The following is a 27463-nucleotide window of genomic DNA, read 5'->3' on the forward strand; positions in this document are numbered from 1 at the left end:
TTTTGGCCGGGAGCCTTTAAGGATGTCCCAGGGAAAAATATCTCAAAAAATTTTTGATGGATTTCATATGGTTTCTGAAACAATCTTTGAAGAATAAATTCCATTTCTGTGGTATTCTTTGGGAAATATCTGGTAAAATTTGAAAATCTTGAAGGAATTTCTTTGGAAATAATCACTATATGAACTCTTTTAGAAATTTCCAAAGCAATATCTGAATATTTGGACAAATACTTGAATAAATTCTGATGAAATTCTTAGAGAGCCTTTAAATATAGTAACTTCCAATTTTTAGTCCAGGGTTCAAATTGTTCTTTGCTTCACTGTACACAAAACATTTGCCAACCTTTGTCCTACCCATGGTTTCGAACTTGACCACGTCTCGAGGTACAAAATATCGAGTAAGGGAGGGTTAACTGTATTAGTTCAGAATTTGATTTGGCTTGGCCTTTACAATAAACACAAACAAAAATGTGGGCGGAGAATGTGTGCTATTTTTTTCTAAAAGTAATCAGGTCTAATAAATAAGCATGTATGTGGTCAACTATGGCAGCTATGACATACTTTTTTACATCAACATTTACGGTATTGGACAAAACATTTCTAACTTCCTCTATTTTTCATACAAAGTGGTCAACTTTGGAGGATTATATCTGAGTTATTTATGGACTGATTTTAATGAAATTTTAGTTCTCTAGAAATAAGTTGAATATATATTTTTGAGTGATTTTTCCAATCACGGGTTCTAAAGCAGTAACGATTTGAGTATAGTGAGGTAAAGTAAATATTTTTTTTATAATTGACATAACTGGTTTGGAGATTTAACTTACCAAAGTTGGTCATTTTATATGGAAATCGAAAAAGTTGCTAATGCTTTATCCAATACTGTATTTGTTAAATAACTATTTAAACACAAAAATTGATTTAAAAATCGAAATCAATTTAATTATTACTTATGGAGAAAACGAAAATAACAATATCCATAACTGGTACACCTACCTTTTTGTTATATTTATCAACTATTGTTATATTTACGTATTTTGCTGCATACCGATCTTAGTACATTTGATCACTCTATCATAATTCTGAACAGATTCTCATTAGAACTCATCCCATTAACTCTCAGTGATTTATTTTGAGATCAGAAACCTCGAACGCACAGAGGTGCAGTGTACTAAAATGCTGGCAAAAAAACAATATCCGAAGAAGCTTTTAGTTGTAAAACAAAGTTAAATATTTATTTGTAATATCTAATAGTTAAGACCACAAACAAAAATTTCAAAAATACAAAAATTTCAAAAGAAAATTATTTTTTTTCGTGTTTTGTCCCTACGTGTCCAAAAACCTTAGTTTTGCTTTCAAAATCCTAGTATTTCATCCAGATCAAAACTTGCACAATTTTAGTTTTCAGTATACGATTGTCTGACGGTAACTCATTCTAACCTAAATTGAACTTTCACGGGTGCAAACTTATTTTCGTCTGTCGTTAACCCCATTAAATTAAGAGCTATTATTATAGGCACGTAAAATAATAAAATTATAACTCCTTCATATCATACAAATCGCTCACCGTGGAGATATCTTGCCCAGATGCTTTTTTAAGTCTAGGGCTTCGAATGCTTTTGCCCAAGCTTGCCGCTTTGTAAAAAAATGTATGAAAAACCGCAAAAAATAAAATTTTGTTCTATGAAAACTAAACAATAGTGAATATGTATGTCCAAAACAGGGTCTGCAACCTTGAAAAATGTTCCAAACACTTGTCATGATCAGAAGTTGTCAAATATTGAGAATGCGTAATTTTTGCCATGAATCTGCACCACTGTGGAACGCCCAGTGAACTTATACAGTTATTTTTTTAGACAAAATATATCTTCGGCAAAGCGGTGAAAGAACCCAACGGCAGTCTAATGACATATTTTTTTTATTCAGAATTTTTGTTCAGCAGCTCTTGTTGGCATCATCACGCTCGTCTTATGTTACAAGAAGCGTGGTGTGCAAATCAGAGATTCCTGATAGATTGTAGAATGGATCCTGGAAGCCAGTGTGGATTCTTAAATTTCTTTGTGGATCCTGGGTCTCTGGTGTGGATCCTGGGTATTTAAGTCTGTAACCTTTGGGATTCCAATGTGGGTACTGGGATTCCAGCGCAGATCATGAAATTCTAGTGTGGATCCTCAAATTCCAATATGGATTTTTTGATCCCTGGGTGAATCCTGGGATTGTAGGATTTTATAGTTGTACCCTGGGATTGTAGTGTGGATTCTGAGAATGTATTGTGGATCCTAAAATTCCATTGTAGTTTCTTGTATTCTGAGTGTGAATCCTTGTGTTCCAGTGAAACAACTTATATTCCAATGTGGATCCTGGGATTTCAGTATGGACCCTGGGATTCAAGCGTGGATGCTGGGAAATCAGTGTAGATTATTGGACTCTAGCGTGGATACTTATATTCGAGTATGGCTCCTACAATTTCAGTATGGATCCTGGGAATCCGGTGTGGACACTGGGATTTCAGTGAGTATTCCAATTTAAATCCTAAGATTAGAGCGTTGATCGTAAGGTTCCAGTATGACTTTTCGAATCTCAGTGTAGGTCCTAGGATTCCAGAATGGATCCTAATATTTCAGTGTGGATTCTGGAAATCCAGTGTGGGTCCTCGTGTTTCAGTATGAATCCTGGTGTTCCAGTGTGGATCCTGGGATTTCACTATTGATCCTCGGATCTCTGTATGGATACAGGGATTTCAGTGTGCATGCTGGTTTAACTGTGTGGAACTAGACATATCTGTTTAGATACCAGTGTGTATCTTGATATTTCAGTGTGGATCCTGATATTGGAACATGGATCCTTAGTTTTTAAGTTGGGTTTTGGGATTCAAGTGTAAATCATAGGATTGAGGTGTGAATTCTTGGATTTCAGTGTAGATCTAGGGATTATAGTATTTATTGGTACTGGATTTCTAGTGTGTATTCTTGGATTCCAGTGTGAATCCGGAGATTACAGTATGGATCCTGTATTTCTAGTGTGGAATTTGATATTACAGTGAGGATTATGGCATCCAGTGGGAATAGTTAAATGGAAATCCTAGGATTTCTGTGAGAATCTTGGTCTTTCAGGCAATACCGTGGGAATCCTGTGAGAGTTATGATGGAATACAGGGAGTCCTATGAGAGTTATGTGGTAAAGAATTAGAATTCATGGGAGAATCTCGGATTAGTCTTGGAGGTGGAATTCTCTTTGAACTTTGTGTGAGATACTGCAGGATTTGTGAAGGATTTTGGGAAGATATGGAAACCCCGTGTGGGAAACATACAGCGAAATATTACCATATTCGTGAAAATTTTATAAGTATGACACCATGTGATACTAACGAGCTTGGAGTAAAATAAAGAAGGATAATGCGACTACTACGACTATGTGTGTGTATTTATGCATGTGAAAACCAGTTTGTGTTATGCATGTATGTGTATGTGCTTGTGCGTGTTTCGTACGCATGCCACATTTCAATATCATTTTGCTATGACCTGAGAAGTCAAGAAAAATTCCAACCCGAAAAGATCTTCCAACTGTGGGATTCGAACCCACGATCCTCACTTTGGTCTTGCTGAGTAGCTGCGCGTTTATCGTCACAGCTATCTGAGGTTCATGAAAATTGCATAATAATCTCCTTTGAACATAGCGTGCCGCCTTTGACTAGTGTATTTGCTGTTAATTCATGGTTTTGGAACATTAACTAAAGCCCCTGACTCAATGAATCATTCCAATAATAAACACCGTTTAGTAGAATGTTATCATTTGCATTCATGTTCATTCATGGTGTTTGTCTCGCGCGTAATCACCCAGTTGATTGATCAGGTAAATGGATTATCCAAAGGTAATTGGATATCGATGTTTGCTCGTTACGATTAGTCCCTTTCCGAGCCGTAGCGTTGCACCACAATGACAGTTTCAATTGAAAATCGATTTCGGTACGTGCGCGATTGTCATTCAAAACACTGCTGCATCATAATCATCACCCTTTTCATCCGAAGACTTTCATAACGCCGCAGCGCAATGGGAAAACTGCCACGGATCGCTTTATATGGAAACAATCTCATCGCTAAATCTGTCAACCATCACCACCACCACCACCGCTACCAAAGTTGAAACATTTTCCTTTTCAATTAGGTATTTGAATTTCAAATGTCATTTTCTCGCGCTCACTTCGGGCGAACCCAGACCGCGCCAAATTTGTTACTTGAGAAATTTTCCAGTATTTTCTGAATAAATTTACCAACCTCCGTGAACCCTTAAGTCGCTTCACTGCACTGCACTTTGCACTATGCTGCAGTCTCTTTCTTTTGGTGCGGTGGAAAGAGTAGTAACGGTGTGTTTTGAACCGTTATTAACGAAAATAATTAGTTTCAATCTACATATGTAATGTCAATAAGGCCTTTGTTACAATGTAACAACTTAGAAGCCAAAAATGATAATTGTGAATAGGATTAATTATCTAAAATGCAACGGCAATGTAATAAGTTTTACTTTTCTAAAATAATGTGCTTGTTATAAGTGCACCTTTGGATGGGTGTATGGTACACTTGTACAAGTTATGGCCAATGAATAAAACTGGGAAAGTTATATAAATTTCACATACGGCCAAAAAGGGAACCACAGGGCCATAACTAGTACACTCTCCCTATATATTATCCTCAAAATAAACCATTTAAGTTTATTATCAAAATACACAAACCACTGTAACTTAGATCATTATTTGAATGTTGCATGTGAATGTGAAAATATCCTTTGAAAATTGTCCTGAATCTCTTAATCCATATATTCTTTATTTCCTTCGACAAAATATTGCCAAATTAACGGAAAGAAGTCTATGATAACGTATATTTCGAATGGTTGGTGCATATTGGTTGGTCATTGTTTTGTTACTAACGATATCAGATACACCGTGGCAGTGCGACTTGAATCTCCTGCTATAAATATTCAAATTCAACTTGGAAGATTCACCCAGTTTTTTTTTCTTTCCCTTTCGAATGTTGCAATTGCTACCCAAACGGGGGCAGAGCCCGAGTCCGAGCCCAGGTCTCCTTCTCTAAAAGACATCCCCCTAGATGGCAATGAAATGCAATTTTGCGACGGTTTTTTTTCCGGAACCCTTTTACAGTTTGTCGCTGGTGGATCGAGTGTGCTGTGGTAGCCAGTTGTGCAATCTGTATTATCATAATTTATGTCAGCGCCGCCATCATCAAATTAATGGTGTTGTTGGAAGTGAATCCGTCGGAAGTGAATCTGGGAAAATGATTTTTTACGGTGGAAAAGGCAGGTTATAAATTTTGGTTTTTAACAATGGACTCGGAACTGGAAATGGGCATCTGAGCTCGTTGATTATGTTGTTACAGACATTTGCAGCGTATAAGAACATTGTTAAGAGTAGTTTCAAAAATGTTTTCTGGAACATATATTTATAAAATTTGTTATATTATTCATTATAAGCGCATATCTAATTAGCAAGTCAAATAATACTTACGGTATCTTTGTTGGTTCCACCAATCATGTAGCAAATTAATTGTTAAAAATCTTTTTATCACAAAAGTTTCAACAGCTGAGTAGCTTACATACAATTTACTGTATTGTTCAAATTAGTTAAAAATTGGTCTCCAGAGAAGCTTCAAAGCTCTTTCTTCCATCATTACAAACACTAAGGTGGCCACTTTGATAGGCACTTGGGCTATTCCCACGAATGGATGGTCAACTGAAGAGACCCATCGACGAAAATCCCACAGCAAAATGTGCCATAAGCACCAATCGAGTAATACGTTCCACACACTTTCCTTCACACCCACATCGTCAACACATCATCCGATAAGAGGATCCATTGAAGCGGATTTTCCTCACCGGGGCATGTGTGCCGGGGCCGGCTGGTGTGCGCTAGGGGTATACGAAGGATGATGGAGATGGCAAATTCCTCCCAAGTTGATACGGTGTGTAAAAAAAATACATCACCGCACCAGTGGAACACTGGCGTGCCATCAGGAGGGTTATGTTGTCCTCTACTTCTCATTAGTAATACATTTCTGAAACAGAGCCTTTCTCTTAGCTTAGTGTTCATAGTTCTTCTTTTTTGTCTGACGCTGCGTCTAAACTGGGACAACCTGATCGTCTGCATAGTACATACTTAGACTGATGCAATTTTTTAAGTGTTTGCTCCCCTATGCTTAAACGGTGTTAACTATTATTAAAATCATTCTCCCAAAATTGTAGAGATTTGAAAGAAATTTGGTAGTACACACGCAATTGGAAGTTTTTATGGAAATTACTTTGGGAAAGGCAAACCTTTTGTGTTCAGTTCAGCAGTTAGAGGTGCTCGTCATAATAATTTGTGGAAAAGTGAACGAACACTTCTCATGCGAAATCTTCCCAGCAACAACTTTGCCGAAGACCACATTTTGATTAGACGTAAGAATAATTTGTTATTATAGATAACAAAGTCTGAAATTTAGATCAACTAGTACACGATATTTTTTAGCATTAGCATTAGCATTGATGACCGTATAATTCATAGTTGCTACTCCGTGATTGACCAGAAAAATCGAAATTGTACATGGAACCAACAGATGTAGTTCGGGAGTAGCATACCATCTTCAAGGTACATTTTCGAGGACTCTGAAATTAGTAATGGCAAAAATGGAGTCGGCCACGTCCTTACGGTCATCGTGGAAGGGAAAGAATGTTATTGTGACATCCATTGTTACTAAAGACCGAGTATACCTCTACATCTTCATGGCTGTCACGAGGAGTTTTGTTAGTGGGAGAGCTTAAAAGCTACATGATCAGGATTCACCTTGGTAAGAGATGCGATTCCTGTAAACTCTGTTTAAAAAGTTATCTATCAATGCGTCGAGATCGGCTCCATCCCATTACCCCGAACGCCATTACCCCGAACGCCACTACCCCGAACGCCACTACCCCGAATGGGTCATTACCCCGAAAGCCATTACCCCGAATGGGTCATTACCCCGAACGCCACTACCCCGAATGAGCCATTACCCCGAATAGTATGAGATACAGTACAGTATCTTGTTTTACGTGCAAAAATGCGTCTCTAATTAAGGCTGGTAATTAATGGCACTTAAAATTCGTTGGTAAAATGTTCATCATATATTTATTCTTTCGAAACATCTTGATGGCAACTATATTCTTCTCATTCTTTCTGAGACAGTGCCTGTTTATCAGCTCAGTGGGCACCTTCGCAATTCAAGGGTTCATTCACAAATTTCATTTCGCCAACAATTGCCATTTTTAACACCTACCCACCCCCTCGTTATTTTTTTTTTTTTTTTGTATGGAAATTCTACATATTGTGAATGGGCTGTAACATTTTGAGGACAACCACCCACCAACTTTTTTGCTCCCTTCAGCGTTACGAAATTTGTGAATGGGCTTTAATAAAATAAGCCTTTTATTGACTGAAAGGAATTCGAATCCATAACCTTCAATATGGTGTTGCTTAGCAGATGCGTAATCACCGGTATTTGGACATGTTGGTGGTGTTCATATTTCAATTTTCTTTTTTGAACAAATATTTTTCTTTCTTATGAATTTAGGTTGTGTCATAGCATCACGTTGTAACAGTGATCATTCACGTCATAGCTGCAAACATTTCACCAGAAATTTGCCCTTCTTTTTAAAATGTTTTTTGTTGGATAAGCTAGTCATCAATATTTCCATATAGAACAGCTTTTTATAAAGGAATATATCTTGAAGGCATTCACTAAAGTGATTCCTGCTATACTTCTAATCGGAAATTTCCCTTTTTTTATCTTCTTGTATTAAACAGACAAGTCTCTTATGGGTTTATCACCACTTCATTATCTTGAATCAAAAAAATATTTTTGTTGTGGTTATCTCACAGAAATTCAAATTAATGATCCCACAAATCAACAATAGTTCTTACTGTAGCGTCAATCAGAGGCCGCCGATTTTTCTAACATGTACAATTGTACAAGTGCGATAGCGGAACGGTCGTCTATTAGGTTGTTTTTTAGGCAGGTTCCATAGAACAACTTTTGCAGCGATTATCTCAGGGTGAACTTTCATTACCATCGTTTACGAAACAAAATCTTTAAGAAGATCTTAATCTTAATGCCCGACACCTATAAAATGAGTAAGGGAAGTGGCTATCGACGTCCAATAAGAGACTTTACTACATCCTAATTTTGTACATATTATATCTATCCTTCTCATAATAAATTCACCCTTTTTTCGAAATAGGCTGTTCTTCAGAGCATTGCAATGTGGCTGTGTGAATCTTCCCAAAATTATAGGACAAAACTTAGTGTGTGAAAATTATTTGCTGAACAACTAGCTGCTTTTTTATCTTCTAATATTTGAAAAATACATTTTTGAGCCAAACTCGTGAAATACTCAAAAGGAATCGTACAATTATCTCCCACTCTCTAACTAGAATATGTCTCAAAATGTTATCCATTCGGGATAATGGCGTTCGGGGTAGTGACCCATTCGGGGTAGTGGCGTTCGGGGTAATGACCCATTCGGGGTAATGGCTTTCGGGGTAGTGGCGTTCGGGGTAGTGGCATTCGGGGTAGTGGCGTTCGGGTTAGTGTCATAGAATCGTCGAGATCTCAAACATCAAACTATTCAAATGTTTGAATCTCGAAATTTTATAAACATAAATAGGCGTTCATGTCAACACTTTAAGTGTCGTACCATCCATAGTTTGTTCAACAAACACATAAAAAATACATGTCATGGAACAAATGTGTTTTTACACGTATGAAACGATCTCACCAGCTGGTAATCCATCCTCGACTGAACAGTCACAATCTCAGCGTCTACACGCTTAAGCAGGGATATAAAATCACTCCGATGACGCGCAAATGAAATGTTAAATAAAAACAAAAAAAAAAAAAAATCGCTCCGAGCGCGCGAAAAATGAATCGGACAGCTTTGGCCTTTGAAAAGTCTCTCTTATGGCTCTTATTTCACGGATGTACGACTCACCTGGTCGTCTAGTTAATTTTTCACGACCCGCCAGAGTAGTTTAAAAGCGTAAATGTACAGGTTCTAGCAAATAAGTTGGGTAAGTGTACCAGTTATGGACATAGTGGTTCCCTATTTCGCCATACGTGATTACTTTAGTGTCTTTATTTTTTAAACGTTTTTTGTGTTGTAGTAGTTAGATTTAAGATATATCTTGATATTAAAGCATTCAAAAAGATTTAAAATGTGTATGTTATCAAAATGTCACATATGGCCTAATAGGGAACCACTATGGCCATAACTGGTACATTTTCCCCATGTCAAACGCAAGCTTTTAATCCTTACTATTCCTTATTTTATTCTTCTAGCAGGTCGATGGAACTCAAATTTTGCCTGTGATGCATGAGAGAAACTTTGGACAGTAACCGTTGTTTAGTACTTTTCAAATGTTGACATCGAAATGTTATTGGCACGTTGAATTTTTTTCGACGATTTTTGGTCTATCAAGTAATGTTGAAAATTATTGGTCAACTGTCAACTTGTTTTTAGAAAATGTTGGACTATTGACATTTTTCACTATTGAGGATATGTCCCCTCTTGATTTATTATCCTCGAGACGTCTAAGAAGAATAAGACTAAGATTTCTTGATTTTTTTATTTGTAAACCGAAGTCTTTGGCCAAGAATTTCTACCAAAATTCGTTATAAGATTTCTCCAGTTGTTTTTCATAAGGCAGCGTCCATTTATTACGTAACGCTGAATTTGGAAATTTTCGACCCCCTCCCCTCCGTCCGTAACGCATTTTGTATGAAAAATTTCAAAATTTTATATGAGCCGTAACGCTTGAGCCTACTCCCCCCTCCCCCTCGAGCGTTACGTTATTTGTGGACGCCCCCTAAGAATTCTTTCCTTTCAGATTCCGTTCTAAGATATATATAGTGATTTCTCCAATAATTTCTCTATGGAGTCACCTTGAAATATTTGCAAAGATTTATTCATAAGCACTTCCACTTTCATCTTTATTCAAATATTCCTTGAGAATTCTAGCAATGATTCCCTAAAGAATTTTTTCACGAAAGTCTCAATCCATATTTCTGAAAGTTACTCCAGTAATTTCAAGCTCATCGCGTTCCTTTAAGTATTTTTCCGCTTCCAATTGCCTTTATATTTTGTTGTGAGGTGTGTTCTTTAAATCCATCTCTGGACTCCTTCAGCCATACTTCCCGTAATGCTAACATAAGATTTTCATGGGTTCCTGGGGTTTGTGCTAACGTAAGAACCTCGACAACGCTCGTACAACTCTTCATCAAGAGTTCTTAAAGGGATTCTATCAGGAGTACCATTAGAGCTTTCATCAGAGTTCTGAAGATTTCATCAGGAGTTCCTAAAGGGTTTACATCAAGAGTTCTTTCAGTGATTTCACTTGGCATTTCTTCAGAGATTTTATCAGGAGTTCCTCCAGAGATTATTTCAAGGGATCTTAGATTTCACCTGCAATTCCTCAAGAGATACTATCAAGCGTTCCTGTAGAGATTATATCAGATGTTCCTCGAGGAGTTCCATAAATGTTTCTTCTGGGAATATCATAAGGAGTACCTCTAGAGATTCTATCAGGAGTTTCATCAGGAAACTTATCAGGAATTCCTCCAGAAATTTCATCAGGAGTTTCTTAAAAGATTCGGTAATGAGTTCATCTAGGAATTGCACAATTAGTTCGTCTAGGGATTTCATTAGGAGTTACTTCAAGAATATGTTTTAAAATTCAGCCAAAGATTACATCATGAGTTCCTAAAGGGATTCAACAAGGAGTACCTTTAGGGCTTCTTTTAGAGTTCTTCTTGAGATTTTATCAGGAGTTCCTCCAGAAATTTCATTCATAGTTCATTCAGAGATTCCACCTGTAATTCCTTAGAAGTTTCCATCAGGAAACTTATATGAGAGTTCCATCAGGAAACCTATAAGGCATTCCTCCAGGAATTTCATCAGGAGCTCCTATAGGGGTTCATCCAATGATTTCATCTAGTGTTCCTTCAAGAACATCTTTGGGAATCAGATGTTCCTCGAGGAGTTCCATAAATGTTTCCTCTGGGAATAGAATAAGGAGTTCCTCTGGAGATTCTATCAGGAGTTTCATCAGGAAAATTATCGGGAATTCTTCCAGGAATTTCATCAGGAGTTTCTTAAAAGATTCTAGGAATTGCATAATAAGTTCGTCTAGAACTTTCATTAGGAGTTACTTCAAGAATATGTTTAAAAATTCCTCCAAAGATTACATCAGGAAGTCCTAAAGGGATTCTATCAGGAGTACCTTTAGGGCTACCACCAGAGTTCTTCTTGGGATTTCATCAGGAGTTCCTCCTGAAATTCCATTAAGAGTTCTTTCAGCGATTCCACCTGTAATTCCTCAAAAGTTTCCATCAGGAAACTTATATGGGAGTTCCATCAGGAAACCTCTAAGACATTCCTCCAGGAATTTCATCAGGAGCTCCTATAGGGGTTCATCCAATGATTTCATCTGGAGTTCCTTCAAGAACATCTTTGGGAATTGATACAAGGGTTTCATCACGAGATTGTCCGGATTCCATCAGAGGTTTCTCTAGGGATTCCATCAGGAGTACCTTTAGGGTTTCCATCAGAGTTTTTCGTCAGATTTTATCAAGAGTTCTTTCGGAGATTCCACCTGGAATTCCTCCAAAGATTCTTTCAAGAGTTCCCCCTGAGATTATATCAGGAACTCCTCGAGGAATTCCATCATGATTCCTTCTGGGGATATCATATTTCTATATCATTGAAACATATTTATTCTTACAGTAAATCAAACATGAATTCCTCCAGGGATTCCATCAGGAGCTCCTTCATGGATTGCACCTGGAACACCTCAACGGATTCCATCAGGAGTATCTCTTGCAATTCCATCAGAAGATTCTCCACGGATTCCATCAGCAGTTCCTTCAGAGATTCCACCTGGAATTCTTCCAGGGATTCTATCAGGAGTTACTCTAGGAATTCCATCAGAAGTTTTTTCAGGGAATTTCATCAGGAGTTCCTCCAACAATATCTTTGGGAATTCTTCCAAGTATTTCATCAGGAGTTCTTCCAGGGATTTCATCAGGAGTTCTCATAGGGATCCTATCAGGAATACCTTCAAAACTTTCATCAGAGTTCTTCTGGAGATTTCATCTGGAGTTCCTTAAGGGATTCCATCAAGAGTTCCTTCAGAAATTTCACCTGGCATTTCTTCAGAGATTATATCAGGAGTTCCCCGAGGAGTTCCATCAGGATTTCTTCTTGGGATATTATTAGGAACTTCTCTAAAGATTCTATCAGGAGTTCCATCAGGAATCTTATCAGAAATGTCTCCTGGGATTTCATCAGAAGTTCCTATAGGGATTCCATTAGGAGTTCTTCACGAGATTTCATCTGGAGTTCCTGCAAGAATATATTTAGGAATACTGTTACGTAAAGCAGCGTGGTTTAAAGGATTCCATCACACGCAAAAAATTCTTGCATGATTGACATAACTTTTCCGATAGTTGCTTTAACATGCCTGGATACAATTGTTACAAGCATATTATCGGTGCTTCTAAACTGACAGTATGGTTTGCCCAATCGCTTTTGCTTTTGTTTCTGTCTTCCATCACATGAATATTTCAATTATATTATTGTTGAATCAGCTTTCCACACATTATTACCTAGAAACGTTATGAGCTGTACCGCAAAAAACCACTGTTCACCAACAAGCGATGTTGGAGTAAATGTTAGTTAATGAGCTCTCACTCTCAAGATAGTGGTTTGAATTCCTGCTCCCATTTTTATTTACATTTTGTCGCATTTTTGCAATGTCGATAAAGAAGATTCGTATCGGGTTTGACAACACAACATCAACAATAATACCATTGTCATGATTGTCAATATTGAGTCAATCATATCTATGGTTGATTCAATTATTTTGTGTAGTTGAACCAATCATACCAAATAGTTAAACCAACCATAGATATTGTTGAATCAATTTTAATGTATGGTTGACTGAAATTCAATGTAAAATATGATTGATCTACCAGCAAATATGATTGACTGGACAATTCTTTTTTCTCCGTGCAGGAGTTTCTCCAGGGATTCCATCAGAAATTCCTTCAGGAATCATCATTAATGTCTTCAAAAATTTCATCAGGGGTTCTTATAGAGATTTCATCAACTCTAAAGATTATATCAGAAGTTTTTTCAGAGATTCCACCTGGAAATCCTCCAGGGATTACATCAGAAGTTCTTCTAGGGATAACATCAGGAGTTCTTCTGGGAATTGCATCAGGAGTTCTTTTAGGGATATCAAGGAGAGCTCCTTCAGGAGTTTTATTAGCATTTTCTTTAGATGATCCACCTAGAATTGCTGCTGGGATTCTATCAAAAGTTTCCATAAGTCTTTTTACAGGAGTTATTGTTGGGATTTCATCAGGAGTTCATAAAGAATTCGATCAGAAGTTAATGGATGATAATGATTCCATCGGGAGTTACTCCAGGGATGTGGAACTTGTGATGTAAAGTTCCTCCAATGATTCCATCAGAAGTTTCTCAAGGTATTTCATCAGGAGTTCTTCAATAGATTTCATTGTGAGTTTCTGCAGGGTGTCCATCAGAAGTTCTTTCATGAATTCCATTAAGAAAAAATCTTATATTTCATTATAAAATCCGCCCAGGATTCCATCACAAACACCTTCTAAGATTCCATCAGAAGTACTGTCAGGGAACTTTCTTCAAATTTGCACCGGTTATTCCGTAAAAAAAGCAATGAAGCCTTCAATAGTTATTCACTGAGAACTTTTAGCCAAAGTTGAAGAAGAAACGCAATGATTATGGTACACTTTCCAAAATACATTCAGTCTTACCTTGAAATAACGTAAACGCGATTTAGAGTGAGCTCGAAATAACATAACTCGAAAAAACTTCACTTTTTCCTCGATAAAATGATATAATATTTTGGCTTCATTTTTTTGCAGTTTAGATCATAAGCGTTGTTTATGCACTAAAAAAAAGTTTTTCAAGATCTAATTATCAATACTCAATCAGTCCAATAGCAACACTTCCTATCACGGAATACAGTCAAAAAATTGCAGAAATGGTTAGATTTCGGGATTCTAAGGGCAACTTCACCGGTGATCCACTTTTTGGTCCGAATTTATGCCAAAAGTGAACCTGTCAACATTAAATAGACCAAATCGCACGGGTATGCACCGGTTGTTGTATTTGTTTTGTTCGATCCATTTCGAATGTGAACAAATGATGGAAAGAATCAGCAGCATCCTTAAGTATATGGCAAGAAACAACTCCGAAGGAATATCCAGATGAATTTCAAAGGATTCCCGGAGGAATTCCAAAGGAATTCGCGGTAGAGCTCTGATGGAATTCTTGATGGAGCTCCAGAGACTTTTCAGGAAGACTTGCTGACAAATTCCTAGTGGACTTCCTGACGATCTTCCGAGGAATTTCTGGAGGACCTGCGAAGGAATTCTAGGAGGAAAACCCAGCTCTACATTCCCGGAGGAAATCGAAAGGAATTCTCAGAGAAATTCTTGGATGAACCAAGGAAAAACTTTTTGAGTAATCTCGGAAGAATTCTTGGAGGAACTCTCGAGGAATTGTTTGAAGAATCATGAAGAAAATCTGAGGAAATTATCTGTTGGTGGAACCCCGAAGGGGTTCCTGAAGGACCTCCAATGGAATCCCTGAAAAAACTTCGAAGGATATGTTGGAGGAACTGCGACATATACTTAAGAGAAACTTCGAAAAAATTCCTTCAGGAACTGTGGTGGAAATCCAGAAGGAACTCTGGAGAAATTTTTGGAGGAACTGGGATTCCTGGAGGATCCATGGAGAAAATCCAAAGGAACTCAAAGCATAATTTTTAGAAGAATTCCAGGAGAAATTTCTAGAAGAACTCCAAAAGAATTTCTGGAGAATTCCGAAAGAATTTCTTTAAAAAATCCTACATGAACTTCAGAAGATTCTGTGGGGGAACTGCGGAGCAATTATTTGAAGAGCTCCGGAGGCGTTCTACAAGGTAGTTGCTTGTGAAACTGTGGAGAAACTATGAGGGAAGATTCAAAGAAACTACCAAGGAAATGCTGGATCAAATCCAGAGGAGTTACCGGAGGAATTCTTGAAGAATTTATTGAAGAACTTCAATTACAATTTCTGGATGAAATACCCTGAGCTTTCCTTAGCTGAGTGGTTAGAGTCCACGGCTACAAAGCAAAGGTGCTCAAGGTGTCTGGGTTTGATTCCCGGTCAGTCCAGGTTCTTCCGTAATGGAAATTTCTTTGACTTCCCTGGGCATAGAGCATCATCGTATCTGTCACACGATGAGAAAATGGCAACTTTGGAAAAGAAAGCTCTCAGTTAATAACTGTGGAAGTGCTCATAAGAACACTAAGCTGAGAAGCAGGCTCTGTTCCAGTGATGCCAATAAGAAGAAGAATAAGAAGAAGAACCCTGTGGAATTACTGGAGCAAATCCTCCCAGATGAGTTCTTGGTCGACAACCTGACAACAAATTCTAGGAAAAAAAACCTCTGGAGTAGATCGCCAGACGAGTTTCTAGAGAAATTCTTCGACGACATGCCCGGAATAATTTCTAGACGAAATCACCGGAGCAATTTATGCAAAAAAGCCCTGGAATAATTTCTGGACGAAATCACGAAGTAATTCTTGGGAATATCTCTGGAGGAATCCTTGAAATTCCTGGAGTAAATTTACGGAGAATATTCTGTTGCAAATCCCCAGAAAAGTTTCTGGAGGAAATCTCTGGATGAATACTATGAACAAATCTTCCCAAGATTTTTTATGCAATACCCAATGGAAATCCCCGGGAGAATATTTGGACGAAATTACCAGAGGAATTCCTGGAGAAAATCCCCGCAGGAAATTCCTGGAGAAAATCCCTGGAGGAATTCTTGGGACAAATCTCCGAAGGGATTTCTGAAAAAAAAAAATCCAGAGGAATTTCACTCGGAAGAATTTTTGGAGGTAATCTGAGGAGCAATTTTAAGAGAAGTTCCTGCAGGAAAACCCTCGGAATAATTTCTGGATAAAATCCCCGGAGGCGTTCTTGGGGGATATCTCAGGAAAATCATTGATATCCCCGGAGGATATCTACGAAGAAATTCCTGAGAAAATCTTCGGAGGAATTGGTATTTGTAGTCCCCTGAGAAATTCCTTGAAAAAATTCCGGAGTAGTTATAGGAGGACATCCCCGAGGGAATGCTCGAAATTCCCGGAGGGAATTTTGGAGAAATTCCTAGAGGAAATCTCCGGAGATATTCCTGGTGCAAATTCCAGAGATTGCTGAAGGAAATCTCCGGATGAATTGGGGAAATTCTCAACAAAATTACCGGGATTATTCCTGGGCGAAATCCTCGCAGGAATTGATTTTGGAAATCCTCTGAGAAAGTTCTGTAGAAAATCCCCGTTGGACAAACTTCTAGTGCCAATCTCCAGCGAAATTCCTGGAGGAAATCTCTGGAAGTGTTCTTTGAAAAATTTATAGACGAAATTCCCAAAGAAATTCCTGGACGAAATCCCAACAGGAATTCCCCTGAGAAATTCCTGGAGAAAATCCCAGGAGAAGTTCTTAAAGGAATTCCTCGGAGGGAATTTCTGGTGGAAACCTCCAGAGAAACTCCTGGACAAAATCCCCCAAGGAGTTTCTAGACGATGACACCAGAGGAGTTCTTGGGGGAAATCTCTTGTTTTGGGAAACACCCTGGGAATTTCCTGGAGGAACTCCCTGGAGAAATTCCTAGAAAAAAGTACCGGATTAATTTCTGAACGAAATTTCCAGGGGAATTCCTTAAGAAAATCCCGGAAGGAGTTCTTGGGGGATATCTCCGAAGGAATTCGTGTAATTCCCGGAGAAATCGCTGGAAAAAATTCTTGTTGTAAATTTTAGATGTAAAGAGAAAAGAGAAATTTCTGGAGGAAATCTTCGTATGAATTCTCTGAAAAAATCCACGGGTCCCCGGAAGAAATCTCCGGAAGAATTTCTGGACGAAATCCCCAGATGAATTTATGGACGAAATCCCTTGAAGAATACTTAGAGAAAATCCCCTGAATGGTTCTAGGGGAGTAATCTCAGGGGGAATCCTTGAAATTCTCGGAGAAATTTCTGGAGATAATCCTGCTAGAAGCATCGGAGACACTTCGCTAGAATTTCTGGAAGAGCTTTTGGAAATTTTCGTAGGAGGACTTTGTTTAGGATCGCTTCCTTGAATCATCTTTAAATTTTGCACATTCTTTTCCTAGACTACCAACCTCAGGGAGAAAAATGCGGACTGGTTAACAACCGTGAGTCAAATCAAATTTGAAACAGTTCAAATCTTGGTCAAAATCCGACCAAAAATGGACCTGACAGTTGGCCTGTTCCAAAAGTAAACCAGAAAACTGGTATAAAATAATATATATCGAACTATGAATTTAGTGGCTTAAGTGTCCGGTACTGGGGCTCTCCCCCTATATATCATCTTTAACATCGAAATATTATCGATTATATATCGATATACCGTCAAACGGGGCTTCTTTTGACATAATTTCCACATTCTTCAATTTGGAGGATTTGTAGCTCTAAGAATTATGGATAGATTGGGATAATTCTTGCCAATATCCAAGTTGTATATGTACGTAACAAATGTGCAAAATATGAAGCAAATCCATCAAGAAATAAAAAAAAAAATGCTTGAATAGCGAAAAATATGTGTCCTTCAAGACAAAAAAGGGCTACTTTGGACACTTTTAGAAAGCAATACGATTTCATAATAAAATGATTATTCCGCATAAATTTTAAACTAATTCTATAGATTATCATCTATAATGAAGTTAGTTGTTCAACGTTTTTCGTTTATAAACATAATTAAGAACTACAAAGCGCGAATAAATGCACATACCATCAAACGAGGCTTCTTTTGACATTATTTCCACATTCTTCAACTTTGAGGTTTAGTAGCTCTTAGAATTATGGATGGATTTGGATAATTCTTGCATATATTAAGTTGTATATGTGCGTAACAAATGTGGAACATATGAGACAAATACAAAAAAAAAAATCTTGAATAGCGAAAAAATGTGTCATTCAAAACTAGAATGAGGCTACTCTGGACTTTTTTACTTCAAGTTTACTTTCCTTTAAATTGGACCGTCAGCTACGAATGCTTGACTGTTTAAGTTGATACAAACGAATGATGAACTACCAAGTACTGTGATGATGAATTAATTTTGTACAAAAACATATTTTTATAAAACAAAAATTTTCAACATAAAATTATCAAAATTTTCTATGAAACATGACTATTCGAGAGTTGTGTGATGCTCTCAATAACTTTGCACGATATTTGATAAACTCAAACAATGTTTACAAAGCAAATGTTTTGTACCTTGTGAATATTTGTTCAGACTTTTTCGACATATTTTCTTTTTCATCCTGTTTTTGTTGATGTTGTTCCAAAACCAATTCATGCCTGCTTGTAGAGCGTATATCTATATAAATAAAAATGGAATGGTGTTTGTATGTCACGAAATGGCATCCAAACAGGTCAACGGATTTAAATGATTATAATTTCGTTTTGTTCGTCAAGTGTTCCGACGTGTTTGTGTGTATAAAAATCCCAGGATATTCACCGGGAAAGTCGGAAAAACGAGCGTGAACGGAACTGTCATATTGTATGGGAGGTTCCATGACATATTTCAACAGCCTACTTGATGGCAAGACGAAGTTTGCCGGGACCACTAGTTGGTTAATAAAAGTGCTGAAGACACGAAATGGCTCGGATCAGTATTAATGCTGGAAATAAATCCAAAACGTGAGTGTCAAAAGTAGCCTCCGGAATCAAAAGTAGGCCCGTCTGACGGTATATCGAATATTTGCAATATTCACTTAAAGCTGCGTATAATGCGTATATATGCGTAACATTTGTAAAGAAATATTTCAAATGAAAAGTTTCTCTTCGGATTGTAATGCCATGTCATATGAGCAAATTATAATCTAGTTGTCCGCAGTAAACGTTAACTTCAAAATTTTGCTATTCCAGCTAAAGTTTTATGGGGTTTGTTCTATTTCAATTTTATATTTTCAATTCAATTTAATCCGTATATTAAGTTTCAGGAGCAGAAATAAACGATGTAAAATAAGGTTGAGTTCGATGTTCGATATGATTCCTTCCAACGGGATATGCGGAGCTGGTTCCAGATCATTACTATCAATTTTAATTTGTGGTAAAATGTAAATGTCACTCCCAGTCGTCGCTCATAAGGTTTAAAATAAAAACTGGTTCATCTTGCTAACAAATCATATGTGATTCAAAGATGCGTTGGTTTTATTCTGTTTAATATTTAAGAAATTGTCCCATTCCGTAAAGATTCAATGATGAAAATACTAGATTATCCATAATCCTCATACAGGACGGAAAGCACATTAGTTGCAACCTATAGCTTACGGTACCATGCTATTTTTTATGTTTGTGCTGTATAATGAACATCATGCCCTGAATATGTGGCTTTCATGTAGTTTCAAGAGCATCATAAATTGAACCAGCGTCTATTGAGAGCTTTCAATTAGGCGTAGATTGATGTAGTACCTTATCCGCAGCTCATTTTTCGATGATTTTTCGTTTGGATCCATTTGTTTATTTGTAATTTTGACAGTTGCCAAGATCACCAAAGGGTTCTTGGATGGATAAACGCCCAACTTTTGACAACCTGAAATGTTTCATTAGCAGTTTAAGCAATTGAATGAAATATTTGAGATACTCAACATACGCACCAATTTACGCTATTAAGTGAATCCCCTTAATGATTTTTCCATGAGCAATTGCTCTTTCATCTTTCTTCAAATATTTACTGAGGGCTTTTGGCCAAAGTTATAATTTTTGCATTGTATATTATATTGCAGGAAGATGTTGTTATGACAGAAGTGTCCAGAAAATTCTAATTATTAAGCTGAGTTAAACAATAAGTGAAAAAAAATCATAATAAGAAGTAAAAAAAAACATTGGTAAAGTAATGTAAGAAAAGAAAAATACCTGCTAGATGAGTGATGTAATTTCCTATTTCGCCATACGTAATAATTGGATTATTCTCAAATTTAGAATTATTTGGCGTGTTTTTGTAGTAAGATTACGAATACATCTTGATGTTGAAATATTCAAAATGATTCAAAATGTGAAAGTTTACGGAATATGACCAAATAGGGAATCACTAGGATCCTCTTTCCATATTACTGTACTGTGAAACCTAGTTACGCCTATGTTCTAACCCAAGCCGAACTAGTAAAGCTCAATTGAAAGGGATACTTTTTCTGCAACGTAAATGGAGTTGCGGCTGAGTAGGATACACACAACCGCACACACAAACTCAAAGTACACAGACACGCCAGTATTTGGAAGCCTACGGCAATCGATAGTGGATGGCCGGTTAGTGCTGTGTGGTGAATGTGTATACATGTGGTTTCTGTTACACCCATTTGGATGGGATGTATTTGGTGGGGGTGATGACCGTTAGTTGATCTGCTTGAAGCCTTGGACCGTTTGCTTTCTTGCCTGTGCCTGCGTGTGGAAAAGTAAACTTCGACCGGTGGTGATGAGGACAACGTTTGTCTTATGGATCAGCCCCATCGAGTGGCCATTGGCCGGTAGTACAGAAAAAAAGGGAAGCCTCCTCCTGAGTGTGATGTTTGGATTTCGACAGTAATTCGTGTTTGTGTTTGCAAACCTTGACCACTTTTTGCTTATGTTATGAAGAATGAGAATTGAATCACATCTGTTCTGAATTGTTAGTTTTACGATTCATCTACGGTTTTGCTTCTGCTCTTGCTGTCGATTATGTTTCTGCCATCTGTATTATTTTTACTGATTTTTTGAACTTTTCTGCATAAAGATGGTCTGAAAATTGATTTATAAGTGTAATTGATAGTATCAAAACATTTTCAAATTAGATGTAATATTTAAGTAAATTCAAACCGAATATAGTACTATACCATTTAATTACACTAGAGTTTATATCCTTTGACAGACTGACTTGACTCAACTGTAAAGCCGTCTTCAGTGTCGTGTACTAGACTAGTCTAGATAAGATCGCGTATGTCTGCGTTCTACACTCTTAGACTACCAACATTATGAAATTCATTCAAACAGCCAAAAGACCATCGCACAAAATTACAAGCAACAAACCTCACAGATCGCCACCGGAAGATTCAACTCGAAAACCGTCGTTCCATTTCGCATAACTTGCCTCGATTTTGCATACACTCACTCACCGGCTTCATTCAAATCTCACTTCGGTACATATATTCGCCACTCCCGCAATGCAAAACGCAACCGACAACCGATCCGCTGCTGTCCAGGCCCAGACACGCTCAAATTAAGTCCACAAAGACGAGCTCTATGTTCGCAAACGCAAACTCGCTGCAACTCGACCGTATCGATGAATCGGGTTGTGAAGACGACGACGACGACGACCATCATCAGGGACGCGTGGTCCTAGGTCATGATTCATGAGTCCGTGGCGCGGTTCTTGCTTTTCCAAAAGGTGCACAATGGTTGAAAGCAGACCAAAACTACAGAAAGTTTGGAAATTATGTTGGTATTTTCTTAATTTCTTTAGTATTGAATATTAATTTCTCAAAGTTTCATATCCATTTGTGTACATAACGTTTTTTACAACATATGAACAATTGAGGTCTCTGCCAAAACTGAATCCTTCTATTTTGCCAATATTTGTGGAAGTTGTGCTATAGAATTCGCTATTTATTTACGAATTCTCAATCTAGTACAACCGGCCTCAATCGGATGAATACACCTTATTATTTAAATCGTTTTCGACAACACGGAACTTCTTGAAACATATTGCAGCTTTTCAAGACTTGTGTAAGATACCCAGGAAACAATCTTAATGATCTTCTTTTTCTTTCTGGCGTTACGTCCCCACTGGGACAAAGCCTGCTTCTCAGCTTAGTGTTCTTATGAGCACTTCCACAGTTATTAACTGAGAGCTTACTATGCCAATGACCATTTTTGCATGCGTATATCGTGTGGCAGGTACGAAGATACTCTATGCCCTGGGAAGTCGAGAAAATTTCCAACCCGAAAAGATCCTCGACCGGTGGGATTCGAACCCACGACCCTCAGCTTGGTCTTGCTGAATAGCTGCGCGTTTACCGCTACGACTATCTGGGCCCCTATCTTAAAGATCTGTAATCTCTCAATGTTTCACAAATATTTCATACAGTTTTATTTCTTTCATCTCACCATTTTTTGCCAACATATTATGATTTTCATACGTGTAAAAAAATAGTTACAACATCAGATCATCAGAATTGTTTTAAATATCGCATTATTTGTCATAATATGTTGCCAGATAAATAAAAATAACTAAGTTCAAATGAATTTTAATGTTGATACGGTTTCATTAAGTAAAATGAAGAAAAAAGTTCTTATTTGTAATCGAGTCCATCAATTCTGGAAATAACGATATGCTGTTTTAGTGACCATTTCCATTTCCTCAATGAACTAGATTGTTTGAACGATATTAGTGGGATTTGTACTTTTGTCCAACATTTGTAGAAAGCGCGGCCACTGTGCGCTGCAGCGCAGTGCAGTGCAGTGTGTCGTTGATGTGCAGCCTCTCTTCCTGCAGTCGACCCCTTTGGATGAGCGCACACGTTTGTTAGTTGATGGATGACCGACAATGCACGGTGCCGCCGCCACAGCCACCACCACTGACGTTTGCGACTATGACGGAGACGACGACGACGTTTCAAGTTCATTCAGAATCGGAGAACGAAAGTAAGGAAAACGTTGAATAATCAAGTAATTATGTGCAATTTTTAGGTCTCGCTGGGTGAGGGGAGTCTGAACGTTGGCTTTTTAGATGTATGGAACAAGCAAACTAGGGTTAAGCCAACAGAGAGATTTTTTGTTGGAATTCTGAATGTTTTCCCAGGATTCGAAAGTTAGTTGCTATCTTTTAGTAAAATTAGATCAATAGAGAAACGAAACTTTGGATTGTGTCACAATTGCCATTCATTTCCCATTCCCATTCTTATTTCTTATAGCAACAATTTAAGAAATTTTGCAAGAAACCATAAGCGAATGCTTCAATTGATTACTGAAAAATCTGGAGATTGCACTCAAACTTTCCTAGAGAACTTCATGTGAAAGTTATTGAAGCTCTTAACTTATAAACTAATGGGGTAACCTTTGTGCTAATTCTTCAATAATTAACGCAAGATATTCAAGCCAATTTTCAGACTAATTCTATGTTTGATTAACCGGAACAAATGCTTAAATGAAAAAGTGGAGGATTCTCTAGAAGAATTTTTGGAAGTTTCCATGATATTTTACGAATAATTTCTGAGAGGGTAAATATTTGATATAAGAAATTTTACCGGTAACAAATTTGAACTTTGGTGAATTCTTCGTTAGAAGCCTGAACTATTCTGGAACAATTTTTTTTTAACTATGCAGTTTGTGTTGCCAAATCTGGTTCCCTGAGCAGTGTTTTTTTTTTTTAAATCAAACATAGATATTGGGGGGTCCGTAGCCTTGAGGTTACGCTTTCGCTTCATAAGCGGAAGGTCATGGATTCAATTCCCAGCCCCTCCAAAAAAACCCGTCCAGCCACCAGAAGACGCCGCACGGAGGACCGTGCTTAGGAGAGCACATCCATCCTCCGTCAGTAGCAGATGGTGACTGAGACAAACTGACCCACTTCGCAGGCAGCTAGCCTCAAACGACTCAGGAACACGGCAAAACGAACCACCGCAAGAGCAATGGATTATGGCTTATGGAAATCGATTGGACCAACAGCAGAGCACTCTCCTACCTGCTCGGTGTGAGAGCAAAAGAGCAGAAGAGAGTGAATGCAGATGTAAATATAGATTAGCTAAAAATAGAACTGTATCGGTAAGGAAGATACAGATAAAAGTGATTCCGGCACAGTAGTGGCCACAAGCACGGAGTGCCTTAAAAAAAAAAAAAAAAAAAACATAGATATTTAGTGAATGCAATACTAATTCTCATTGGATTTGAGGAAATGGATCGGGGGTAGAGTTCTCCACACATATGTCAACAGAGGTCTCTACACAGATCGCTAAAGAGATCTCTACAAAGGTCTTCACAAATGTATCCCATGGATTTTCATATATGTAGATCTGCATGGTGATTAGTATTTTTGGGGAGGCTTCACAGAAATCTTCACAGAGTTCTCTAAAAAGATCTTCCCAAAGGTGTTAATGAAGGTCTCCTTAGATATCTACACAGAAGTCTCCACTCCAATTATTTTGGCATTAACCAAATGATTCGCTTTAACTGTTTTACCATCAGTATAAAACCAACTTAACGCTCAGCTCTGCCATCTCCGCTGTAGTAGATGAAGTACTTGAATTTGTGATGAGATCCAATGCTCAGATTTCAGTTTCTCTAGGATTGGACGAAAGTGTTTCTTGAATAACTACCGATGTTCACGGACCAGGAGCCCAAAACGCACTTGTTCATTCAAAGTTCAGACGTCATCTTTAGCATCCACTTTCTTCGGTATCAGTGTTAAATTAAATTATTTCACAACCTCAACACAACGGTTTGGCAAAAAAAAACAATAGCTGCGTACTGCGAACTGTAGCTCTGATTCTAAATAGTTTCAATTTTTTTTGGACAGGCAACAATAATGGAACGTTATTCACTAGCGTTTATTACTCTTATATTGCTCGTAGACTTGAAGAAATACACGGAGCCAAAAATCAACCTAGCTTTAACGTCTTTCGGCTCAATTTGGCTATTCCGTGGGATAACCCATATTTGGGTTAACTTACATATAGCTCTCAACACCGCTAGTGCATGACGGCTCACCATAGTAGCATGTCCGAAAGAACTTGAAACTATTGAGAACCAGAACTACAGGTCCAAAGCCCTGATAACAGTGGATGGTTGTGATGGCTATGACCGTGGTCATCATGTAAAAAATAAACGAACAATACTGTATCGCGTCAGCACCGAGGAGGCAGCCCCTCTAGCACGATGTAGGTAGCGCAACCCTGGTTAGGTGGCCTATCGAAGACTCTTCACCAACCAAGAAAGGCAAAAGTAGATCAAACGGATTGATTTTACGGCAACAGACCCGGCAACGAATAAAGGACAACGATTGGAAACTTGGATCTTGGAACGTGAGAACTTTGAATGAACCCGCGCGTGTTGGGCTCCTGGCTCGTGAACTGCGGAATGTCGGCGTGAACGTGGCAGCTATCCAGGAAATACGCTGGCCGAGAACCGTAGAACGTGAATTCCGAGCAGTGGACCCCATCGCCAACACTTCATTCAAGTACCACAGCGGTGGTGACAGAGCAGAACGTGGAGTTGGCTTCATAGTGATTGGGAAGCAGATGAAGCGAATTATTCGGTGGAAACCGGTAAGCGACCGAATCTGTGTGTTGAGAATGAAGGGCAAGTTCTTCAACTACAGCCTGATCAGCATATATGCGCCAACGAACGCTAAGCCCGATGACATGAAGGATGAGTTCTATGAGAGCCTGGATAAGGCCAACGGAGAGTGCCTAGAACAAGACGTCAAGATAGTCTTTGGCGACGCAAATGCGCAGATCGGGAAAGAAGATTTCTTCCGACCCGTCATTGGAACGGAAAGCCTTCATTCCGTTACCAATGATAATGGCCTGCGACTACTAACCTTCGCTGCCGCTAGGGGGATGGCAATCAGCAGTACCTACTTCGGGACTGGTCAACGACGAAGACGAAACGACTGGTTCGATGAAGAGTGCCAGAGGGTGACAGACATCAAGAATGTCGCCAGAAGCCGTATGCTTGTGGCCGGTACCCGACAGAACAGAGAGCGGTACAGGGCAGCGAGAGCCGAAGAAAGGCGAATCCACCGCAGAAAGAAAAGGCAGCACGAAGATTGTGTGGTAGCTGAAGCTCAAGAAAGCATGAACCGGAATGATGTGCAGAGATTCTATGCAACGGTTAATGGTGCGCGGCACAATACCGTACCAGGGCCCGCCATGTGCAATGATCGAGAAAGGAATTTGCTGACCGATAAAATGGCAGTGGCTGCCAGGTGGAAGGAGCACTTTCAGCAATTGTTGAATGGTGAAAATGGAAATGTAGCGAGGAATAGGATGAACATAGCTGTGGACCACCGACCATAGGAGAGGTTAAAAAAACTATCAGCGAGCTGAAGAACTGTAAGGCTGCTGGGAAGGACGAGATCCCGGTCGAGCTTCTCAAGTACGGAAGTGAGCAGTTTTACCAGTCGATCCACCGATTACTTCTGAAGGTATGGGAGGACGATGAATTGCCCACCGGCTGGTTGGATGGCTTCATCCGCCGAATCTACAAGAAAGGACACAGACTGGAGTGTGCCAATTACAGAGGAATTACCCTGCTGAATTCGGCGTACAAAATTCTGTCACGCATCCTGTTTAACAGACGGAGACCGCTCGAAGAGTCCTTCATCGCCGAATACCAAGCTGGTTTTCGTGAGGGCCGTTCGACAATGGACCAGATGTTTAGCTTGCGAATGATCCTAGACAAATTCCGGGTGTATAACTTACAGACTCACCATCTGTTTATTGATTTCAAGACGGCGTACGACTCAGTGAAAAGAAATGAGCTTTGGCAGATAATGTCTGAAAATGGTTTTCCGGCGAAACTAATTAGGCTGATACGTGCTACGCTGGATGGTTCGAAATTAAGTGTTCGGATCGCAGACGAGGTGTCAACCTCGTTCGTGACGTTAGACGGGTTGAAGCAGAGACACGCACTTTCGAATTTACTGTTCAACATTGCACTCGAGGGTGCTATTAGGAGATCTGGCGTGCAGAGAAATGGCACTATTATCACAAGGTCGCACATGCTCCTTGGCTTTGCGGACGATATAGACCTAATTGGAATCTATCGCAGGTTAGTGGAAGAGGCCTTTGTGCCTCTGAAGAGAGAGACAGCGAGGATAGGCCTGACCATTAATTCTACCAAAACGAAGTACATGATTGCAGGTAGAGATAGAGTTAGGCATGGTGGTGTAGGAGCTGAGGTAGTGCATGATGCGGATGTGTTTGAAGTTGTTGAAGAATTCGTTTACCCTGGAATACTTGTGACATGTGACAACGACGTTTCCCGCGAAGTGAAAAGACGTGTTGCGGCTGCGAATAGGACCTTTTCCGGACTACGTAACCAGCTTAGCTCCCGCAGCTTGCAAACGGAAACAAAATTCGCCCTGTACAAAACATTGATTCGTCCGGTGGCTCTCTACGGGCACGAAGCATGGACGTTGAAAGAGTCAGACCGGAAAGCTCTCGGTGTTTTCGAGCGTAAAGTGCTGCGGACAATACTCGGTGGGAAACCCGAAAATGGTGTGTAGCGCAGACGCATGAATCACGAGTTGTATCAAGTGTACAGAGATGCGAAAATTATCAAGCGTGTAAAATA

Source organism: Aedes aegypti, chromosome 2 (genome assembly GCF_002204515.2).
Source record: "Aedes aegypti strain LVP_AGWG chromosome 2, AaegL5.0 Primary Assembly, whole genome shotgun sequence".
Classification (NCBI taxonomy): Eukaryota; Metazoa; Arthropoda; class Insecta; order Diptera; family Culicidae; genus Aedes; species Aedes aegypti.